The sequence below is a fragment of the Rattus norvegicus genome, chromosome 19 (genome assembly GCF_036323735.1).
Source record: "Rattus norvegicus strain BN/NHsdMcwi chromosome 19, GRCr8, whole genome shotgun sequence".
NCBI classification, from domain to species: Eukaryota; Metazoa; Chordata; class Mammalia; order Rodentia; family Muridae; genus Rattus; species Rattus norvegicus.
Genome location: NC_086037.1, coordinates 71,900,808 through 71,909,012, shown reverse-complemented (window position 1 = coordinate 71,909,012; position 8,205 = coordinate 71,900,808). Strand labels below are relative to the sequence as shown.

General features: G+C 45.9%; 1 pseudogene; it reads left to right on the top strand.

The window, feature by feature from the left end:
- Positions 1 to 4,654: 4,654 nt before the first annotated feature.
- Rpl10a-ps7 (ribosomal protein L10A, pseudogene 7) lies at positions 4,655 to 7,301 on the top strand (annotated as a pseudogene).
- The last annotated feature ends 904 nt before the right edge of the window (positions 7,302 to 8,205 follow it).

The window sequence follows — 8,205 nt, the reverse complement described above, 5'->3', positions numbered from 1 at the left end:
GGAAAGGGGTGGGGGCGGGGGGGGGGTGGGGGACCAGGAACAGGTTTCCAAAAAGGAGATCCTGTGGAGACTAGGTGCCTCCTGCTACTCTTGCCTGCCTCGCTGTGAAATGACTTTCAGCTTGCAAGTATTTGGGAAAACAGGGGCGTCTAACTAAAAACAACTGGCTTCACCGTCTGGCAACTTCCCTCAACAGAGAAAACGTGCTACCTTCAAACTGGCTCATCCTTCCTGATTAACAAAGCCCCAGACAATCCAGCATTAAAGCAAATAAAATAAAAGTCTCAAACGAGCAGCTTGCTTCAGTGAATGTAAGGGTATCTAAATAAAGATAAAATAAAACCGGTAACTTGTAACAACAAAGAGTTCTAAAAACCACATGTGATTTAAAATACATACTCGGGAGCTTGTTTCAGTGTGTGATGGTTTGCATATGCTTGGCCCAGGGAGTTGCACTATTAGGAGGTGTGGCCTTGTTGGAGGAAGCGTGTCACTGAGGGGGTGGGCTTAGAGACCCTTCTCCTAGCTGCCTGGGGATGTTCAGTCTGTTCCTGGCTTCCCTCGGGTTAAGATGTAGAACACAGGGGTTGGGGATTTAGCTCAGTGGTAGAGCGCTTGCCTAGAAAGCGCAAGGCCCTGGGTTCGGTCCCCAACTCCGAAAAATAGAAAAGAAAAAAAAAGATGTAGAACTCTCAGCTCCTCCTGCACCCTGCCTGCCTGGATGCTGCCAAGCTCCCGCCTTGATGATAATGGACTGAACCTCTGAACCTGTAAGCCAGCCCCAATTAAAAGTTGTCCTTTATAAGACTTGCATTGGTCATGGTGTCTGTTCACAGCAATAAAACCCTAACTAAGACACAGTGCATATCAAAAGATAAACTATAAAATCCTTTTCTCCCTCATCTTTCCCTGCCCTTGCTTTTTCCTGTCTATCTTACAGTTTTTCTTGAGTTTTCTTTTCCCCTTCACTACTGTGCTTACATGAAAGCACCTTTATTTTGTTTTTTTAACTTAAATTTTTTTCAAGATTTATTTATTTTATATATGTGAATACAGTTTCTCTGTCTTCAGACACACAGGAGAGCACTGGATCCCATTACAGATGGTTGAGAGCCACCATGGGGTTACAGGGAATTGAACTCAGGACTTCTGGAACAGCAGTCAGTGCTCTTAACCACTGAGCCATCTCTCCAGCCCCTGAAGCAGATTCTATTAAATATGTATATATGTATATGTATATATATATGTGTATATATATATATATATATATATATATATATATATATATAATTTTTTTTTCGGAGCTGAGGACCGAACCCAGGGCCTTGCGCTTGCTAGGCAAACGCTCTACCACTGAGCTAAATCCCCAACCCCCTGTATATAATTTTTTTTTTTTGAGCTGGGGACCGAACCCAGGGCCTTGCGCTTGCTAGGCAAGCGCTCTACCACTGAAGTAAATACCCAACCCCCTATATAAATTTTTATAGCCTTTATATTATGGGTAACATAAAAGTCATAATTTTTTTCAAAAGCTTTTAATATAAAACTACAAAATATAAGCTTTTTAAAATTAATGTTGAGCTATGTACAAATTAATAGATATGATTAATCTGTTTTTTAAGCTTCCTTTTTACAATGAGGGTTACAGGAAACATAATCTCAACAAACAATAATGTTCAAAATCTTGGTTCATAAAGATAGGTCTTATGAATGATTATGCATATAAAAACTATCTGCATATAGTTACGTTTTTCTAAAAAAAAAAAAAACCCATAATGTACTTAGTACCAAGCTGGCTTATAAGAAGGTGCTTATGTAAACTAAAGTTGTTAACTTGGCCTAGTTTCTTTTTGGCTCATAATAAAACTAAAATATTAAGAAAAAAAATAAAACACAAAAAGAGTCGCATAGGTGGGTAAGTCAACTACAGATGGTTGAGAGTCCTAAATCTTTCTTTGGGACAATGAATATGAATTTTTAATTTAAAAAATTAAATCTATTTTTAAGAACAAGAATTCCGGCCAAGATGATATCTCTTTGATCCTCGTCACCTAGTCCCTGGTGCTTGAGGGTCTAGATTAATTTTGAAGAGTCCATGCTCCTATCCCGGGATGCATTTCTTTTCCTGTTAGATAACTGCCATCCCTTGAGGTGCCAAACTCTTTCTCCCAAAGATCAGGGGGTGACTTATGTCTCAGAATAGCTGAGATCAGCAAAACAACCAACAACCAATGCTGGAGGAAACGTGGAGAAAAGAGCGTCTTCCTTCACTGTCAGCGCGACTGAGGACTGGGCCAGCTACTCTGCCATATAGTCCAGCTACACCACCTTTCAGTCAGCGCTCAAGGCTCTCCACATCCTACTCCACAGGTATGTGCTCCGCAGTGCTCGTTCCTGCTCTAGTCACAAGAGGTAACCAATGCAAATAACCTGAAAGCCCTTCACCTGGCAGACCGTGCCATGACCACCGCAAGTCTTACAAAGGACAACATCTAACTGGGGCTGGCTTACAGGTTCAGAGAGTCAGTCCATTATCATCAAGGCCCGAGCATGGTGGCACCCAGGCAGGCATGGTGCAGGATGACCTGAGAGTTCTACATCTTTATCTGTTATTGTTACTTTTTTGTTGTTATTTTGTCCCCTCTCCCCGGAGCTGAGGACTGAACCCAGGGTCTTGCTAGGCAAGTGCTCTACCACTGAGCTAAATCCCCAACCCCACCTGAACGCTGCTAGTGGAAGACTGACTTCCGTGCAGCTAGCATGAGGATTTTAAGACCATGCCCATAGTGACACACCCACTCCAACAAGGCCACACCCACTCCAACAAGGCCACACCCACTCCAACAAGGCCACACCTCCTAATAGAGCTACTCCCTAGACCCAGCATATACAAACCATCACAGATGGCTAAGGAAAATGTGGTGTATGTAGACTACAGAGTAGTATTGAGCTGTAAAGAAAAATGCAGTCACAAATCTTGCAAGTAGATGGACAGAATGAGGAAGATCATATTGGGTGAGATAGCCCAGACACAGAAACACAAATGCCATATGTTCTTTCTCATCCGACGAGGCCCCTAGCCCCAAATCTCCAGATGTTCGTATATATCCTGAGTAACTACAGAAGCCGGAAAAGTAGAAAGGGACCATTGCAGCGTTGGCATGTGGGGCAATAGAGGGAACAGCGGGGTATACATGATCTAAAAGGAGAAATGAGAAAAATGGGGGTCTCTAATTCAGGAGGCAAGAGAAGAGAGGCAGGTTAAATAACAGTGAGGATGTCTGGTAAGGTTATAAAGAATTGTACTATTTCCTCTCCACCCAACAAAAAAACGGCTATAACACGCATACATCTGTATCTATAAATAGTCTAAATGAAATTTTTCTCAACTGTGCTTACAATGTCTCTGAAGACAAAGGCGATCTCACAAAAAACCCAACACCGGGGGCGAGAAGAAGGCCTCTTGGAGTTGTTGGTCAGAGTTGTCCAAGAGACTCCCCAAACAGGACAGCCTATCTCTATTGCCCCTGGTTGCTCCCCAGGGGTTCCTATTGCTTTCTCCTCAGAGAAGGGAAGGCCTCCGGTGGATATCAACCCATCTTGACACGTCAAGTTGCAGTAAGACTAGATGTATCTTCTTCTGTTGAGGCTGGACAAGGCAGCCCAGTTAAGGGAAAGGGATCCAAAGGCAGGCAGCAGAGTGAGAGACAGCCCCGCTCCTGTTGTTAAGGGTCTCACCTGAAGACCAAGCTGCACATCTGTTACATACGTGTAGGGCCCTAGGTCCGTCATATGCACATTCTCTGGTTGGTGGTTCAGTCTCAGTGAGCCCTTCTGAGCTGGGCTCAGTTGACTCTGTAGGTTCTCTTGCGGTGTCCTTGACCTCTCTGGCTCCCTCAAACCCTTCCCCCAACTCGTCCACAAGATCCCCCAAGTACCTCCTAATGTCTGGCTGTGGGTCTCTGCATGTTTCCATCAGTTGCTGGGTGAAGCCTCTCAGATGACAGTTACACGAGGCACCTGTCTGCAAGTCTAGCAGAATATCAATGAATAGTGTCAGGGTTGGGCTCTCTCTCAAGGCATGGGTCTCAAGGTCATTGGTTGGTCATTGGTTGAAACTTTCTGTTTCAACTTCAACCTTGCCCATCTTGTAGGCTGGTGAAGTTTCGAATTGAAGGTTTTGTGGCTGGGTTTGTGTCTCTCCTCCTCCACTGGAAGCCTTGCCTGGCTACAAGAGGTGGCCATTTCAGGTTCCAAATCCCCCATTGCTCAGAGTCTTAATTAGCTAGGGTCACCCTCCTAGAGAGTACTGATGTGTCTTAATTTAATTAGTATGAAAACTGTAACGTATTCGGTTGAGATATAAAATTAGTTAAACAATATGCTTCTTAGTATTTAAAAAAAAAGGACAAAACTACATTGAGTAACTTCTGCAAACCCCCGTTACAACCTATTTAAATACAAGCAAGGCAACTGGTATTATTTCAATTTATTTGTGCAAGACTTTTTTTTTTCCTATCAAAATCCTTGTTAACGCTAGGCGACCTTGCGACCAATTTCCACACAGAACAAGGAGAGCGCCTCACCTGGTTTCCCAGCAACAGATTAGTGCAGAGGGGGCAACGCCACGACTAGAGCAAACACAGACATTGACATGCATGGAGAGCTGCTTCGGGTGTTACAGCTTCTCTCTGCCGGTATCAGCACCAGGTCAGAAGGCCACCATTAGTACAAACACAGACATCCATACACTCAGGAGGTTTGCTGTCTTCGTTACAGCTTCTCTCTGGGTATAACAGCTTGCTGGTCAGCTTTCTGGGTGTGCCTGCTGAGGTAGACCTTCCTGAGCTGCTCTGTCTGTGGTGCAGTAAGAGGCTTTCCTTGAGTTATCTTTTCTTGCCTAGGTTAGTAGAGTGAGCTTGTAACAAAGTAACGGTGGAGAGAGGAGGTTAACGCTGAGTACATCAGAAGGCATGCCAGTGTGGAAGCCATGGAGTGGCCACATCCCTGATTGATGGTGAGTGCCCTTCTGGGCACTGCACCGGCCAGGATGCAAAGGCAGCTGGCTTCACTGACACCTACAAGATGCTGGCTACAAGCTGCAAGCAGCAACAGCAAGAGTAGCGATAAATAGCTCATTCTTGAACGGTGACAGCTGTGCTGCTGTCATAGCAACCAGAGGTGTCTGAGGGTTTCTACTGCTGCAACAAAACACCATGGCCAAAAAGCAAGTCGGGAAGGAAAGGGTTTATTCAGGTTACACTTCCACATTGCTGTTCATCACCAAAGAAAGTCAGGACAGGGACTCAAGCAGGGAGGGCTGGAGCCTGGAAGCTGGAGCTGATGCAGAGGGGTGATACTTAGCTTTACCTCCTTGTTTCCCATGCCTTGCTCAGTCTGCTTCCTTAAAGAACCCAGGACTACCAGCCCAGGCATGGTACCTCCCACCATGAGCTGGGCCCTCTCCCATTGATCGCTAATTAAGAAAATGCCTTACAGCTGCTTCTCATTGGAGGCATCTCAACTAAGGCTCCTTCCTGTCTGATAATTCTGTCTTGGGTCAAGTTGACACACAAATCCATCCAGTACATCAAGCTATAAAAGCAGCAGGAAGAGAAGTATTCAACACGGCCACACCGGGAAGAACAGAAGTTCAGTGGCTTGTAAGTCTCTTAGCTTGCTAGGTCTCAAGATGAGAGTTCAGGTGTGTACAGCTAAGGAGTCCCAGCCAACAATGTTATCTCACCTACCACCGACTGGCCCATCATTTTCTGGGCTCCGGTCTCTCTTACAAAGCGGTCTGACAAGTTGTAAGAGCTGTGTGAAACCGTACGAGAAACAAGGTCCCCCTCAGACTGGTAGTGGGTTCCAGCCTTTTCCTTCTGCTAGCATGAAATTCCTGAGGAAATTCCAATTAACTGGGGTTCACAGAGAATATGTCTTCACAGTGTCTTCATTTCTACAAAGACAGAACAATGTTGTTAGGAGTTGCTGTGTAGGATGATGTCATTATGCAGGTGAAGGCAGGTACAAGATAGAACGAGGCCTGTCATTGGACGAGAAGGAAGGATGGGGCAGGAAGAAAAGTTTGAGGGAAGAGGAGGAGACTGGAACAGGAAGGCAGAGGAAGCCTGGGAGAGAACATGGAGGCTGATTTTAAGATTCCGCTCTGTGTATTTACAGGTTGTTATGAATGTTCTTAAGGGATGGATGTGTATAGGGCTTTGTATGTTTAGGTGGGCAATTATATCTTATCAATTGGGTCAGAGGTTATTGTGTTGTGTGTTCTTTCCTGTAACAATTTAAGTTTAAGAGAGTGTGCAGCAGTTAGAAACACTGGGCCACCATGCAGTTGGGATATGTGAGTCTGGCATGATGGCAGCCTGCCTTGGGAACTAGATGGGTAGAGAGATTGCTGCCAGGCTCAGAGAGAGGCCATCAGCAGTATGATATGGGGTGGAGCAGAGCAGGTAAGACGCTTTGCGGATTGAGACGAAGATATCTACTAGATATCTTGGGGCACTGTGGTGCTGGATCTAGTGCAGAGTAAAAGAAAGCCATTTTTATTTTTAAATAATTTTACAGCAACATTGCTGGAGTGGTCTTAGGGTGTTTCCTGGTGTCCACCAAAAGGACATGCAGAGAGAATAATTGAAAATGTATGCTCTTTTCCGGTTTCTGCGGCAGGAGCAGCCATGAAGTCTCACTCGATACCCTGTACAAGGCGGTGCCGGAAGTCCTGCACCGGAACCAGCACAAGCACCGCGAGTTTCCGGAGATCAGTCTGGAGAACTACGACCCTCAGAAGGACAAACCCTTCTCGGGCACTGTCAGGCTTAAGTCCAACCCTCGCCCCAAGTCCTCGGTGTACATCCTGGGGGACCAGCAGCGCTGTGACGAAGCCAAAGCTGTGGATATCCCCCACATGGACATCGAGGCGCTCAAGAAGCTTAAGAAGAACAAGAAGTTGGTCAAAAAGCTAGCCCAGAGTCTCTGATCAAGCAGATCCCAGGTATCCTGGGCCCGGGCCTAAACAAGGCTGATAAGTTGCCCTCCCTGCTGACACACAATGAAAACATGGTGGCCAAAGTGGATGAGGTGAAATCCACAATCAAGTCCCGATGAAGAAGGTACTGTGTCTGGCTGTTGCCGTCGGCCACGTGAAGATGGCCGATGATGAGCCGGTCTACAACATCCACCTGGCTGTCAATTTCTTACTGCCCTTGCTCAAGAAAAACTGGCAGAACGTCTGGGCTTTGTACCTCAAGAACACCATGGGCAAGCCTCAGCGTCTGTATTAGGTTGCTCCAATAAACCTCAGTGCTGCCATCCAGAAGAAAGAAAGAAGGGGAGAGGGAGAGAGGGAGAGAGGGAGAGAGAGAGGGAGAGAGAGAGAGAGAGAGAGAGAGAGAGAGAGAGAGAGAGAGAGAGAGAGAGAGAGAGAGAGAGAGAAAGGAAAAGAAAATAAAATGTATGCTTTCTGAATGAGATAGGCTTAGCAGGTGTGGTCATAGCCACATCAAGGCAGGGAACCCCGAGGTCTATAAGTGCATCTCTCTTTAAGGAGATCATTTTTCCTGCCGTCCTCCCATTACACATTCAGGTGTATCATGTTCCCTTTAACTCTCTGGCTCCCAGCTGTTCTCTCCAAGTCGTTACACTGACTCCCCCCCTCCCCGGCCCCCACCCTCCTGTCACAGGAGTTCTTTGATCTTGCTTGGGCAAATGAACCTTCCCGCTGTCTTCATCTGAGGCGACATCAACCACAGGCCGGGCTGTTTCTAAAGAGAGTCAGAGGATGCCACTGTATTTTTATTTCTGCCTCAGTGGGTCTTCAGACTGGGGAGGCTCCCACAGTCTGTATCTGAAATCTGTGGTTGTACCAGCCACAGGCCATGCTCTCTGTACCAGAGGATGCTGACACGGATGCTCCTTATGTCCCTCTGGTGTCTTGGCAGCCGACTACAAGTCTACCTTTTTGTTTCCTCTTCCTTTAGCACCGCCCATTTCTGCCTTATAAAATTACAAGATGTCGTTAAAAGTATCAGAACGGGTGACAGAAGGGACGGATGGGGTGAATTATGCAGATGGCCCAGTGCTTACAATCCCTCCCCAGAATAATCCCATATCTCAGGTGCTCAAAACATATTTCATGTTCTCAAACCTTTGTCATCTCTCGGTGCTTAACTTAGGTTTCTCCATTTC